Consider the following 15,884-nt stretch of genomic DNA (forward strand, 5'->3'; position numbering starts at 1 on the left):
GTGATTATTTTCAACCAGGGAAGCCTGATTTCAATCACGTATTTTCCTGATTTTACACAATGAACACTAAAGCAAACAGATAAGCAAATCTATGTTTTATCTTACAGACTCTCCCAAGCGCCTGAGGCAGTTTCAGGTCCAGTGGCTGAGGTTAGGCTAGATTAAGCACTGCTGAAATGCAGAGTAGGCAGGGAACAGCTTCCCTTCTGAAGTCCTGGCGCTGCAGCTGGCTGTGCAAGTGGAAATCCTTTTAAATGTCAGAGAAATCTTTTCTTTTGGAAGCTCCATCATCTGTGTTATCTGTTCTTTTAACCTCTCTATCCATTCGTTCAGCACTGGAGTTTCAGTGTCACAAAATGTTCTCCCAGTCCAGTTCAGGTGTCAGATTTTAAATATCACCTTCTGAGTTCTGCTATTGATTGTTAGTTGCCTTTTTTTTTTATATATATTTTTTTTAAATCAAACTGGGATTAGATGCATGTAAACTGCAATGTGTTCATATGTAGTACAAACTCAAGAAAAATAAGAGAGGTTCATTCAATGCATTGCCTTTTACAGATGACCTATCTCTAATCATGGTGCTGCTTTTGATATGAAAATGCATATGTAACTCTTAACATTGATACAGCTGCACTTCAAAGAAAAATGAAGGAATCTGAGGTCTTTGGTGCTCTTCAGATTTACACTATTTCAGGACCAAGTGCTATAAACATCTGTTTATATGGGAGTGTGATTACAAAAGAAATCTTTTCCATGTGAGTATATGCTTTTTTAATGTCACTGCAATGTATTTTCACTTTAATGATATCATTCCACTATTTAGGCAGAAATTCTGGAATTTATTTCAAATGGGTCACATAATTCCCTGATCCTAACATACCTAAAAATATATTTGTAACACTCAGCTTTGTGTGCAACTTCAATCTTAGCATTAAGCTAACCTGTCTCAGAGCTCGGCACATCCCTAGGTGAGCGCGTGCTGACACATTTTTAACTTTTGTGAAGAACCCTTATTTTTCCTTACCAAATAGAGGCAGGCTTCCCACAGAAGTTGTGATCAGAAATGGATGTGTCAGCTGTTATCTCCAAACTTGCACAGTTGTAATCACAACTGCTTGTGTGTGCCAGAAGAGATTGGAATATTTACAGCTTTTCAGTGCAGCCGGACGGAAACAATTACAAGTGAATACAAACTTGTATTTGTTTGTATTTGAAAAGTCGCATATACAAATATATGGAAAAAACACAAATAATATGCACATTCTGTCTTACAGATAAACAAGATGCCAACAGGAGCAAGCAGAAAATGTGTTTGCAAGTAGAAAGCATTATCAAAGATGCAGAATATAAAACTGTATAGAAGCAGAGGGCAAGGCAAGTGTCTCGAGCAGAAGCCATGGTAGCAGCTTTTCCGTTCCAGGACTGATGTTTCAAGTTTGTGAGGGTGAGTCCACTCGAACAGTTCTGGCTGCTCTGGGCTGGGAGGAAGCTGTATTTACCCTGTGTGTGTGGCACTTTTTCACTGAGGCAGATGAAGCCAGGAAGAAGGTTTTGTTTTGAAGGAGAAATACACCACATTTTTTTGCAAAGTCTGATAGGAATATGATCAATTAAATTGATGCTGCAAGCAGGATGAATGGGTCTAAATGGAGACCAAATTTTGCTTATAAGGGTATGATACCAGGTGTGGGGGTGATCTTTAGGTTTTGGGACTCCTTGTCACCATCTTTACTGCAAGTTCATATATCCTCTTCTTATTCCTGAAATTGTGCTATTGAGTGCATCATCCTATGGCTGACCAGGTCATATTCCTTCATGAGCAGAGTAAATACCTGCATTTCTTCTTACAATGCTTACAAAGTCTGAATTGTTTAGTTTTATTCTTGCTAGGTTTTCTTTGTCTGTATGCTTCTTGGCAAATCAATGCTCAAAGGAGCAACCTGTGTATCTCTGACTTACACGCAGTTCCAGCTGAATGGCACTAGGCTTCTAGCAGAAGGATTGAAAGAACAAAGAAAAAGGTTCATTTAATTTACCTTGAGGGATAGTTCATTTTTCAAATAGAGACAATTTGAAAAACACAAAGTACTATGCCAATATCTTAGTCACTCTCAAAAATAAAATTAAGTCTTTCTTGGTAGGAAAATAAATGTCAATGCTATGTACATTTGCATCCAGCAGCAATTCTGCAGCTAATTTTGTAGTAATTGATACGCTGCTTTATTGCTTTATTATGAGTGTTGAAGCATTAAATATTCAGGTCCAAGCCAGACTTGGCATAACACCAAAGTGGGCATTTGCCACGTACTAGCAGGCTGACCAGTAGACAACAATAATCAGGGCTGGCACAGAGCTTAAACATTGATGTCCACTGCTGGCCTGAATACAGTTCAGAATATTATGGGCCAGAAATACTAGCTTACATACAGGGCTGCTTAATGAAATGAAGAACTGACCTGAACAATATAAAACAGATTAGAAAAGAAGCTGCCCTCCAACCAAGAGGCCATTAAGTAGTTGATAAATGGATGTTTCTATGAGTAAGATTTCAGGATGCTAAATTCAAACCAATGTCTTTTTTTGGGTGATGCTGATAAGTATCTTTATTATGTATGAAAGTGACTGTGAGAGTAACTTGTGAAAAGTGCATAATAGGTTATCTGTCTATTAAAAGGACATGTCTAGGTAGGCTTCATTCAGACATGTGAGAATTCCTTTTAAAATGCAGAACTACACCATCAGCTGGGGTAAAGAGGATTATTTTCAATGTCTGTCCTAATATACATGCACCGAACATTGCTGTTGTGCTGCAGGGGTGCACAGTAGGCAGTACAGTTGTGGCCACAGCTCCAGGAATCACTCACTCTAAAATGAGAAAAAGCAGCACTACTGGCATGACTCTAAAGAAATTACAGATACCAAAAGTGCAATAGGAAAAGGGAGCAGAAGAGCGTTTGCTGTTCTGGATAAGCTGTATTCAGACGTATTTATATTTAAGCCAACAGCTAGTTGTTACAATGACTCTTTCACGTGTAGAAACTGCCTGCCCTGCATAGACTTTTCCAGACTAGAGCTCCTGGGCACTGCTGCTGTAGTGGCTGGACAGAACATATTTTCTACACACGCTGCTGCTTTAGTGGTTCTTTGTTGGTGTGCTCTGTACCTGTTACCTGGTTGTGCAACGCTCTCTCTGCCTGTAGTATTTGCTCCGTCCACTTATGGCTCCTACAAGGCAATTCGCATGTTTATTCCTGTTTGTACTGCTGGGAATGAGGACTAATTGCTATCAGAGGATCTCATTACTCTTTCCAGAGCACATCAGCTGGACATCCCAGACTCCATTACCTAATGAAACCACCTGCTGATGAACTAATCTTTTTATGTTAACAAGATGGCTTTATAGTGACACTCCTACTGCAATTACAGTGACAGGCTTGGCGTGTTTAATGTCGGGATTGGAAAGGCACTGGGGCACTTGCTGAAGTCTTTCCTCAAGTAAGCACAAAGTGAAGGGCAGTGAGGTATTTTCCTTGCAGGACAGAGAAGGACACAGGAAGGGTGATGTGTGCTTTGGGCACAGGGGGACGCTTGACTCCAGCTAGGCTTGGCAGAGGGGACCACTTGGCCAGGCACCACTGAAAACACTTCCACTTGATTCCTGCTCTGAACTGACCCAGGCTGGAGGCTGTTTCTTCCCCCAGACTGCAGGTGAGCCTTCGACACTGCAAAGCTTTTGGGAACCTTCCTTGTGATCTCTGGCTTCAGCAACAGGGACTCTGTAGCTAAAAAATTACATCCATGGAACCTCCCTGAAACCTGGACCAACATAAGGATGGCCCATGGCGTTTTTCTTCACTTGAAATGTGTTCTTCACCAATTCACGTAATTTCCCTTTTTTTTAAGTTAGCAGAGCCTCTTCAGCTTTCTGCAGCAAGCAGGTATTTCTCCATATTTCCAGTCTGTGAACTTAAAGAAATTCTAAAATAATTTGTCATTTTATAAATAAGTTAGACAAGCTGTCATCACAAATCTGTCACCGTGCAGACAGGTGCAAACATGCGCAGTATGCAGAGAGAGACACTGACACCGAGATCAGAATAAAGGCCATCTAAAAGCAATTACATTCCCAGGTATTAAGCAAACACAATTATTTAAATTGCTAGTAAAAAATTGTTGATAAAATAGATAATTAAAAAAGATTGACCTGAAAGCTGATTTTAAATTATTCCGTAACGTGCATATAACTCATAAAATTGCTCTCTCATGACCCAGCCTCCATTAAAAAGAAATTTCACCTAGGCAAAAAATTACATATGCAGCACACGGTGATTAAAATAAATACATTTTCTCTCAAATGCTGGAAATGATGTGAGGAACTGTATTAAAAACTGGGAATGCATTAGAACTACATTGCAAACTAGTGTGGTCTGTCATTTTAATAAATCACACTCAAGAGGCACTGAAATAGAAAGTATGACAATACCTTAGACCACAGAAATAGTAGATGACCTATTGTATGTAGATATATAAAAGCTGTAGATATATATAAGCTGAAAAAAGACTGGAAAAGATCATAGAATCATAGAATTGTGAAGGTTGGAAAAGACTTTTAAGATCATCAAGTCCAATCATCAAGCCAACACTCCCAAGCCCACCACTAAACCATGGCCCTAAGTGTCACATCTTCAGGTCTTTTAAATCCTCCAGGGACGGTGACTCCACCGCTTCCATGGGCAGCCTGCGCCAGTGCTTGACAGCCCTTTCAGTGAAGACATTTTTCCCAATTTCCAACCTAAACCTCCCCTGGCACAGCCCGAGGCCGTTTGCTCTTGCCCTGTCGCTTGTTCCCTGGGCACAGAGACCGACCCCCCCCTGCCCACAGCCCCTGTCAGGCAGCTGGAGGGAGCGATCAGGTCCCCCCCCGAGCCCCCTGCTCTCCAGGCTGACCCCCCCCAGCTCCCCCAGCCGCTCCCCACAGGGCTTGTGCCCCAGCCCCTTCCCCAGCCCCTGCCCAGCTCTGGACACGCTCCAGCCCCTCCACGTCCCCCTGGCAGTGAGGGGCCACAGCTGAGCCCAGGGTTCGAGGGGCGGCCGCACCAGTGCCCCCAGTGCAGGGGGACGGGCACTGCCCTGGCCCTGCTGGCCACGCTGGTTCGGGTACCAGCCAGGATGCTGCGGGCCACCTTGGCCACCCGGGCACACGGCCGGCTCCTGCCCAGCGGCTGTTGGCCAGCCCCCCCCAGGCCCTTTCCCTCTGGGCAGTTCCCAGCCCCCTGTCCCAGCCTGCAGCGCTGCGGGGGCTGCTGTGACCCACGGGCAGGAGCTGATGCTTCTCCTTGTTGAACTTCATACAGTTGGCCTTGTCCCATTGATCCATCCTATCCAAGGTAATGTAGATGCTAATATAATCGGGAAATTTGTGTTTCTCATCCTAATTACAGTGGCTCCTAAATAACAATGAGGGTCCTATCATGCCACGAGCACATAGCTCAAGAGATAGCAGCTGCTGTGGTGAGATTGCATTTACACTAGAGTAGACAGAAAAGAGGCAAAGAGAAAAAGGGCAAGTATTGCAGCACAGACAGATTAAAGGCCAGTTTTCCAAATATGTTTAGTGCATCTTGATGAGGGAGGTGGAAACCTAGAGCAAAGGGTGTCTCAGATGCCCTTTGTGACCTGCCAAGGTCACGGAAGTCTCATGCAAAGATGAGAAGCAGACGTTGGTGACCTGAGGCCAAATTTTGTGTCCTTAGCACTGGGAGACTGGTGGATGTGTGGCCACCTGACTGAGCTGGACACATCTGGTATCAATCGTAATTGCTGGAAAAGAGAAGCAGCTCTTTGGCTTTGCAGTTGGCACTGCTCTCTGCTTCTGTGGCAGGCCAGCTCGTGGATGGCTCACAAGTATGGTTTGTTTGTGCAATGCTCTCCTAAAGAAGATAATCTCTCAGTGCCTCTGTTGTAGGATGTTGCTTCTAAGTTAGTTTTAATGGCTTGATGCTCAGCTGGAGTAAAGCAACTTCACTGCTGAGACAGTGAAACTACGGCCATTTATGCCCAGTTCTATTGCTCCTGATCTTCTTGGTCATGGTTGATGGTTTTTCAGTACCTATGGTCAAATGTATGCATTGGCAACACCAGCACCAAATAAAAACTAAATTAATTTTGACCTGTGGCTATCCATATATACAAAATTCAGAGAAACTGGTTGAAGAGATGGATAGCACCAAAGGACGTTTTTTTAAGCAAATCTTTCAAGACTCCAGTTTTAATAACGTGTAGCTCTGCCAGTCTCATTGCAGAAACATGAGAGCACCCGCTTTCAATTTAAAGTGCTCTTCTCCACACGTAGCACTTCTCTGAACCTGTCACTTCTCAGGAGGCTCTTTCTCAGGCAGTCTGCATTTTAAATCAAGCAGTTATGACACTTTTCACTGCAAAAGGGGACAAATTAGTGAAAGCAGCATATATAGAAACTTGGTTAGGATAACTACTGAACAACAGTAACCAGGGTTCCTGGGAAATAACTAACTGCCTCAGATTTTTGCAGTGACCGTCCATAGAAAAAAGAAAGTCATGTAGGAGTGAAACAGCTCACTGGCTTTGGTGCCTACAGTAATGAGTCACAAAATGGTGCAGAATGAGATCATTAATCCTGGATTTATTGACAAGTTTGAAAGCCCAGGTAGACCTTCTTTAGAAATTCAGCTGAGACTGCAATCTGCTCCCATGTCTCTAATACTCTTGAAGACCTCTGCAATTTCAGACATGTTTGTTTTCTCATGATGTCTTTCAGACAGAGCGATAGGAGTAGTTCCATTTTTGTCAAGGGGATGTTGAAGCTCAGAGGTAGCTATGCTGAATTATGGCTTGAAGCCAAATTTTCATCAATTTACCTGCATGTCCCTTCTTTCCCACATGCAGAAAACTGGACTTGCAGACTGGACACTGCTAATTTTGTGTTGCAGGTTTTTTAGATGCGTTCAGGCAGAACCTGTGACTTAGGGAGCAGCAGTGGAACAAAGTGGTTAGGAAGGAGCTTTTTTACTGATCTGGTCTGAGAGTCCAATTTTCACATCTGAGTCTTATGATAGGAGATCGAAGTCCCTCATTAGGGGACTGTATCCAATATTTAATACGCTTAGTGTCCACTACATATGCCTACAAGATAGCCTGGTTTCTGCAAAAAGCAACATCCAGGCTCCTTTCGGTGCCTAATGAAGGGACAGAATGAGTGTTTTTTAAGACTTCATTTTCTATGCCATTACATGGTAGTGAAGCAGGACTGAGTTCACTAGTTATGCTGTCATACAATCAGCCTGTCAAAAGCAGAATCAGTCTCCTATACTTTACATGAGGGGATACAGGAATATCCTTATTAATGCATCTGTCTTTCAAAGACTATCCTGTGATATCCTGCACTATCATCTTTGAAACATCTTGGACTTGGGGAATGCTAAAACGTAGGATATGAGTGCGCACTATTACTCTGTAAGTTGCATGGGAACTGATTAACCTATCAATCTCTATTATTCAGCTCCTAGAAATGAGACACATACTTCTGGGGATTTACCTGGAGTGAGATCAAAAGGAAACTGCTTTCTCCCTTCCCTGCATGAAGAATCAAAATTTGTTTTGACTAGTGATGTTAAAAATAAATAAATATCTGAAGTGACCTGAATAACTTGAGCAATTCCCTGGTGATTAAGGCGGGAAGCATTTGAAACATGAAAAGTTGCACCCGTGTTCAAATGAGAGAAGTCCTAGTTAATTATTTAGAGCAGCCGAAAGCTCATCAAAAATTTAACCAAGATTTATTTCTCCTTGATTGTGCAGGCACCACAATGTGCAGAAATGGAGGTTTTAACTCTGTTAAATGAAACTCTTGAGTTTTCGCCTCCCAGCGTGGCAGTGCTGGCTCGGTGGGGCCAGCGCAGCCTTTTCTCCTGTCCCCCCTCTTCCCCAAGCACCTACTGAAAATTGCCTTTGAACTGCTGGTGATGCACATTAGTAAGGTGGATTTAAATAGCATATCCAGGCAATTAAATAGCTTACAGCAGCTGGACTGCTGCCGTGGGGGAGCTGCGTTGGCCCACAGCAGACTGGAGCTGTGGCTTTTCAAGGCTACTAGTACCATTATACTGGGATAGGGGCTGCGCCGAGTGGCATCTCCATTTCTCCTCTTGGGACTCTATTTTTTTTTTTTGTTTCTTCCATTGACCCTTAGTTCCCAGACCCGAGAAGTCGGAGCCTTGCAGCACACAGACTATTTAAAATCCCGTGGTGCCTGAAGCATCCCCGGCCCAAGGTGCACAGTGCTGCAGGGGGCTCCGCACCCAGACCCCTGCCTGCACTGGTGAGCACCCACAGACTGCAGGTCTGTGCTCCCTTAAAAAAACAGTGCTGCAAACTGGGAGCTGTTTTTAAGCAATTTAGCTCACATCTCACTGATTTTGTGCATGCTGCTTCAGAGCTAGGTCTGGGCCATTGCCCTTTTCTTTGAAGTCCATTGCGTCTGTGATTTTCTTTGATCATTGCTGTGGAAATGACTGAAGTATTTTTCTCATAGGTTTGTATGCACACAGGCAGAAGAGGGCTGAGAACCTCAGTAGAGGTGAAGCATCTGACCTTATCTTGACTTGTTAGGATTAAAGTAACATTAAATAGGACAAAATTATGTTCTAACTATCTTAAGAGATTAATGAGGAGGGAGCGATATTATTCAACTGCTTTTATCAATATGCTCAATACATTAAATGGCTGTGAAAGAGCTTTGCCAGTAAGCTTAGTGGGTGTGCAGGGATCTAAAAATGCCAGACAGCACCTTAGGATGTCTAAGGCTCCTTCTTCTTTCACTGTGTTTCCAGTGGTGGCATTTCATGCCTAATATCTCAGTCCTTGAAAAAGATAAAAAATTAATCTGCTCTTTTCCCACCATCTCTGAGCAGAAAGGTCACAGAAGAGGGGAAGCTGGGTTTCCTGGAGATGCCATGGTGTTGCTGAATTCTCCCTGATTTCTGGAGCTTCCCAGAACTGCTCTGTGCACTAAGCCACGAGACAGGAAGAAACAACTTTCTGCCCCGTGTTCCTGTGCTGGTTTAGCTGATAGCTCAGTCTACGTGGTTTCATTATAAAAACTTCTTTAGGAAACAGATCTCTGAGTTATTGCATATATTTCTTGCAAAAGCCACTCGAAGTTTAGAGGTGATCAACTAAGTAAACAATGCTAGGAAGAATGAGGAAAGTGCTGAAGAATAAAATAATGGTATTTCTTAGCTTTGATTATATCAGTCTGTGGTGTACAAGCTTGCAAATCCCATTTGTGATCATTTTCTCTGAAAAAGGCTAGAAGGCAACAAGAAAGGATGGAGAGCAGGAAAACAAGGGGGGTCTGGAAGGAAGAAATGGTCCGTATAAGGTGAACTGAAAGACCATTGGACCCATTGGATATCCTACTGGGCTTTCAAATCACAAACGATATTGAGAACATAAACAGGGCATAATTATTCATACTTTCTCACAATATATGAAATACTTCTTATGCTGAAAAGATTTTTGGTGAATAGCTAAAATAAACTCCCAAAATCTAGCTGAATATTTTGATGCTTTGTAAATGGTAACTAGGGAAAGAAACTGTACAAGGCTTACATTTTCATTTGAAGTATTACTGTGTATTTTGATTCATTTGGCTCAGTTCATGATATAATGGAGCATAACTGATGTAACTTGGCTTGATGTGTCTCCTTGTTACACATACTGGAACAATATCTGCAGAAACATTTGAAATTACACATTTTTTCAGACATCTATTTTAAGGATCAGTGACTTCAAACAAGCAGAACACTTAGGCATATTTTAAAGGCTTATTTCCTGCAATCATGCACGGGTCATGGCTTAATCCTCATCAGAAAGCACACACTTTGGGATCCTGATTGCAGGAAGGGGTAGTGAAGGAAGGACATAGAAAGAAAAGGAACATTATCAGAGTTTTCAAAAAAGATTCCAGAGAACTTGCACCCAACTAGTAAATATTTGATGCTTATTTAGAAAAGAGCAGATTTTTATTTTATTTTTTTTTTAATTCTGAAGGAGAAACCCAAGAGGCAAAACAAAACTGATGATTCAAAATATCTGTTAGGAGAATTTGTGTCACTGCTCAGCACTGTGTGTGTCCATGTGTGATACAAAGGACAGGCTTTGGAAGAGTCAGCTGTACCAGCAGGGAACACACAGCCTAATGGGAGAAGCAACTAAATCCAGTATTTCTTACTGAATTTCTTAGTACTCTGTAATAAGGTTTTTAACAGAAAGGCCAGCCTATGAATTATTTTTGAGTGAGAAGGAGTAGGGTGGCTTTGCTTGGCCATATGCACAGCTTCTCTCAAATGAAGTGAGGTGGCAAAAGGATCCTGGTGTTTTACTTGAGAGAGTTAGAAATACAACAGCTTTCTGCAGCAGATAAGAACTGGATTCTGGGCCACTTTGAATAAGTTAAGCAAGTAATTACCTGTGAATAAATTACTTGGGAAGAAAAATGCTAAATATATTTATTAATACAAACCATATGTTTTTTGCAACTTTTAACAGAAGGCTCTTAAAAGTACACAGCTACATTCAAGATTCCCCAGTCACACACATTTTCTGCATATACTTTACACTTTATATACTCACCACTTAATAGCTAGAATATTCATTTAGTGGATATTTTAAAAACTTATAACCATCCCTTCAAGGTCTGTGAATATACAGTAGAAGTCTGTTAATTCCTTTCAGTCACACCTAGATGAAGTGTTAAACATCCAAATTTCTTAAGTAATTTAATTTAAGAATTTTGGATATTTGACAGTTGAACAGGAAGTTTTCACATTTTTGAAAACGAGGAAAGGAATTTCCTATGCAACTCAGTTTCCTTTCTGGAGTACAGGATTTTTGAAGATACTCTGTTATTACAAATTATTATTTTTTTCATAAGAATTCTTCCAAATGTTGTGTGACAGGTGCTCTTGCTCATTATTGGAAGTGTTCGCCTCTCTTCATACCTTTCTGTTTAAAGGTTTGTTTGCCAACTGATGTGCTTTACAGAAGCCTCCAGGCTGCTTTCGTTTGTGCTAGCAGAGTGACCTTGAACTGATGAGGCAAAAAAATGAAGGAAGCATGCCAGTATTCATCTTTGTTCCCACCTTTTATATTCCAGTCATTGTCCACTACCTCCCCAGAGACTACTCCAGCAACTGGGTTATAGTTGTTCTCCCCCTTCACATTTCCACCTGATGCCTGGTGCTGTCCAGAGCAATGCCCAGGGGTTTCAGCTGCACAGGCATAGGCTCTGCCTAATTGGCTCTGGTTCAGGTATATGAAGTGTGTGGCAAGCAGAGGCAGGATTTTAAGGTCTATTTAATCTGCCCAGTAATTCAAAATTTGATTTGAGCTCGAGTTGTTTATGTGCAAGAGAGAAGCCTGCTTCTGGAGAGATCCTGGCCTCTCTGCACGCTGTGTACATCAATTATTGGAGAACCGTGTTCCGAGCAACAGCAGTAAGAGTGGTGTAAGAAAGATAAACTTTTTCCAACGCTGTAAAAATTAGAGAAGATTTTAGGAGAAATTTCAGCTGTCTTGCAGGAGAGTAATGAGTAACCAAGCAGTTCCAACGGCCATGAGATTGGGAAGAAAAGCCCTTGCTGCGATGTGGTGAGAACCATTGGCTTCATGTGCATTTCTGCATGTGCTGAGGTGCATGCTGCTTTGGCTGCTCCTCCAGCACTAACCAAACTGTAGAGCTTTAATCCCTGGTGCAAGCTTTTGTGACCCACAAAATGCCAAGACTATGGCACAGGTATTTCTACTGCAAATCCTGTAGGAAAGGCTTGAGATCTTTTCTCTCAGAACATCGCTGTGCTTTGCCCGAGTTAGGCAGTGCAAGAGGCTGCGCAGGAGCCTGGGTGCTGTGTTCTCTGAACTCCAGCACGATGTAAGTCCAGGTGTGGTGACTGAGTCTTGTCTTACTGGGCAGCTGGTAATAAGGGTGTTTTCAAGCCTTCCATAAGTGGAGAAAAAGCAAAAAAAGTCCAGATTGCACATTTGATAAAACTGATTTGTAAATTCCCAATTCAAACATTTTGATTTTTAAGCTCAAATTTAATCTCACTACTGTTAAAAGCCCATTTCTCCCTACCTGTTGTTACACTCAGAAGCACTTCTGCAGATGAAAACCAGCTTTCCATCCTGCAACCTCCCACAGACATATGCACACACATTATGTCCCATGTTTAATTGCCTTTCAAAACTGTCTTATCTTGGCATGAACTTGTCATTGGTTTATCTCTGCTCAGGATAAATGCATACCTAATCTTATTACTGGATGCACTCAGAGCAGGCAATCTCATTAATAGCTACCCTTAAGGGATTTTTTTTATCCATGGATCAATTTCGTAATTGGAACGCAGCTACATAATATATAAATATATCCCTTCAATGGCACAACTGTTCTCATGCTGTTCAGTCTTGCACATCTCAAAAGGAAAAAAAAAAAAAAGAATCCAGAAAGAAAAAATGTATTTTTAAACCAGAGATCCTTCTTGGAAGCTTGTTAGGTTTTCAGATCACACCACAGGCTTACAAGCTTGATTTGTCAGGTTCATGATTGTTACTGGATATGTGAGTTCTATCATTTTTAGCCTGGATAGTCACTAAGAATAGTTTTCCCTATTCTTAGTGGCAGTGCACTGAATTCTCTATGCTCTTTGTTGTAGTATATAGAATTCTATAATGGGAAAACCCTAACTTGTAGCTACGTATAATTTTCAAAAGCAGCAGGAGCTATACAGCTTTTAAGAATTAAATGATGTTCATTTATTCAGTGACTGCAAAATATCCTACTAAGAGTGTAATAGCTTAAAGGCTTCCTAATCAACTTTACTTCATCATTAAATAATTATGCTTTGTGTATCTGAACTACACTTTTGTCACATCTCATACACAGGGTAGTTAGTGAATATGAGTCATTACTGAGGCTGAGTGAGCCGTTCATAATTAAACCTGAACCAAGGAAAACTGTCTGGTTTCAAGTTGTGTAAAGCTTCCAGTGAGTCTGGGCTAAGTTTCGAATAAACTTTGATTCAATTATATCCCAGCCCCAGCAAGAATTACTCAGTTTGGAGTTCAGTGGAGTCCCCTCGTCCCCTGTCACCCCCTGCCCTTCTGTCAGGATCATTACACCTCTGATCAAAAGGGATTAACTTTTCTTCTTCCTCCCACTCTGTAGGCAGAGAGTGAGGATGGGCATCACCAAGGCTCTCGGAATTACATACATGAGGAATTAGTGAGCAAGTATTTTACAGTTCTACGTATTTGTAGCTGTGAGCAATGCAGTTGTGCACACAATTTTCACAGTTGACACCACTGGGCATTGCTAGCCAACTAGAGAGAAAGTACTGCTGTAATTCAAACAGTGAATAGCTGTAGTAGTGATAAAGGCGATGTATTTAAAAATAGCTAGAGTATACGTTTACTGTGTTTGATTATCAGCAGATCCCACATATTACTAGTAAGACACCCGGTTTGAGTTGTGATGGCAGTTCACCATCAGACCTGCTTCCTTAGGGACCTGATGGGTTATCTGCTGCTTGTGGACTTCAAATCTTTCCAAGCTACATCTCAAATAAATGCAGGAAAGTTGGAAGGGTCGGGAGGGCAACTGATTGATAAGGAGATTTCTTTGGAGCATGCCATTCAATTGCTTCATTTATATTTCATTAAGCATGAAATTATGTTTATAATTGCATTAGACAACTGTGTGAGAGATATTAGCTCATAAGCCCAGACTGAATTAAAACAATTATTAATTAATTATTATTATGTTTTTTCATTTTTAATGGAATTATGCTTCTGAATTCAAAGTGCTAGTGAAGGTGTGGTTTTTTAATTCATAAAAATACTGCTCTGATGGTCTAGAGATAATAGGAGTAGCTGTTATTTAATGCAAACACCGTATCGCCCAAGAATGCACTTCGCATAAGTTATCTGGAGAAAGGAGACTCCAGAATGGGCAAGAGGAAAAAAAAAAATCCTGTCTGAGGGTTGTGCTGCAGGGAGACAGTGCAGCAGCCTCAACAACAGGGGGTGGCCATGCAGCATACAGGGAAGCCAGCGATGAGGAGGTGAAAAACAGGAAGAATTAAAAATAAAATATAAGGTAAAAAATTATGGAAAACAGAAAACAATATGCAGCTGCGGAAGGCATAAGAAATCAGCACAAAGCACCACACACTGAAGCAGCAGCCAGGTATTCACCTGACAGCCTGAATATGCTCTTCTGTGCTGGGCAGCGGTGCTGAGCCCCTTACAGTAATTCCCTGCTTTGCCGTGGCTTCAGCCAACGTGGTCAGACCTTACGATGGTGTGTCGTAGTGCCAAGAGTGACACAAACGGCCAGGCAGCTGCCAGTCCTTCTTGCTGGGATCCGGCCTCATCTGTGGACCCCTGCATGGTGGGAGTGAGAGCTCGGAGCAAAATGGGACCTTCTCTGTAGTTCATCCATACACAGAAATCAGAGCTGAGAGGCATTTTTTTTCATCTAATATCGATCAGTCAGGACTATGGCTCCCTATTACACTTTTCTACTTCATCCTGTGGTATTAATACATAAGCAAAAACCACTCGGATTTCAAAAGGACACACTTGGCTGGTGTAAGAGCTGCAGGATATTTCCTGAGGTGTTGCAGGCACGGACGGTTTTCCTAAAAAAAGCTCAAATCTTTAAGCCAGTGCTGTGGCACACAAAAAGTTCTTCAGTTCACCTTCACGTATTTTTCAATCGCTTTCCAGCTCTCACACTTATTCTGTTCATGATAAAGGATCTCAAGCACCTGAAAAACAAAGCTTTTCACATTTAGATACTTTTTCAGTCTGTGTGAGAAGAACAGGCTCCTCGCTGGCATTCATCTTACAATGTACTCTCTGGCATCCCAACCAAAAATATTTGGAACACGTTCCTTTTCATCTTGGAGCTTTGTGAGTGTCAGGTAAACCACTTTTTTATTTATTTTTAAAGGTTGAATTTTTATAGCTTCTCCTTTTCTAATTTCTTTTCCTCTGTATACAGCTGACCACATGGTTTCATTCACCGAAACAGCCGATTGCGAAATTAGACAAATACTTTGACTTTGCCCCTGGCTTTGGTGGTTGCTGTACCTCTGAAGACTCCATTCACCTCGAATTACACGTCCCTCGAAATCATGTGGAGAAGGAGCAGTGTAAGTCATTAGCCCTCCTAAATGAATGTGCGGCTGAGTAGCTAACAAAGGGATTAACACTTGACAGCAAAAGCGTTGCATGCTGAAGGAGCAGGTCACTGGGTGACTGCCTATTACACAGAAATAATTGCCACCCAATGCTGAGAGAAACTGATGTCCGCAGGCTGTGTTTACTGATGCATTTTCTCTCAAATCTTACCCCTCTGCTTAATCTGCCTTTGCACAAAGCAAGGCGGAGAGACGTTACTGGGCAGGGGATGGTGGAGAGCTGAGAGCTCGGGCAGCCAGAGCCAGTGTGGACTGGCTGGGGAGCATGAAAATGGGTTATGGAAATATAAGGTGGTTTGAAGCCAAAGAACATTCGGTAAGAACCGTCCTGCTGAACATAGGGCTTCCACCCCTGAACAAATCATGTACTTTTAAATTTTTAAAAATAGTGCTTTGCTTAATCCTCCATTGCTGTAGTATGGCATGCAGCTTTATACAAAAGGTTGTTTGTTTTGAGGTTATTTTTTCTTTAGATGTGTGTGTATATATATATATACATATTACAAATATTTGTCTTCTTCCCCTACCTAGCCTTTTCTTATTCAAAAGCACTTTATGAGTCAGGACAGTATCCACACTCCATGA

The 15,884-nt window shown here is 41.8% G+C and overlaps 1 long non-coding RNA gene across 1 annotated transcript in view; it reads left to right on the plus strand.

The window, feature by feature from the left end:
- The first annotated feature begins 1,099 nt into the window (after nucleotides 1-1,099).
- Nucleotides 1,100-15,884, plus strand: part of LOC114010666 (uncharacterized) — a 34,969-nt gene continuing 20,184 nt past the window's right edge. The window contains exons 1-2 of the long non-coding RNA XR_003552243.2: nucleotides 1,100-1,444; nucleotides 15,101-15,251. This is a non-coding gene — a long non-coding RNA (uncharacterized LOC114010666). The remainder of the gene's footprint in view (nucleotides 1,445-15,100; nucleotides 15,252-15,884) is intronic.

The sequence above is a fragment of the Falco peregrinus genome, chromosome 5 (assembly GCF_023634155.1).
Source record: "Falco peregrinus isolate bFalPer1 chromosome 5, bFalPer1.pri, whole genome shotgun sequence".
Lineage (NCBI taxonomy): Eukaryota > Metazoa > Chordata > Aves > Falconiformes > Falconidae > Falco > Falco peregrinus.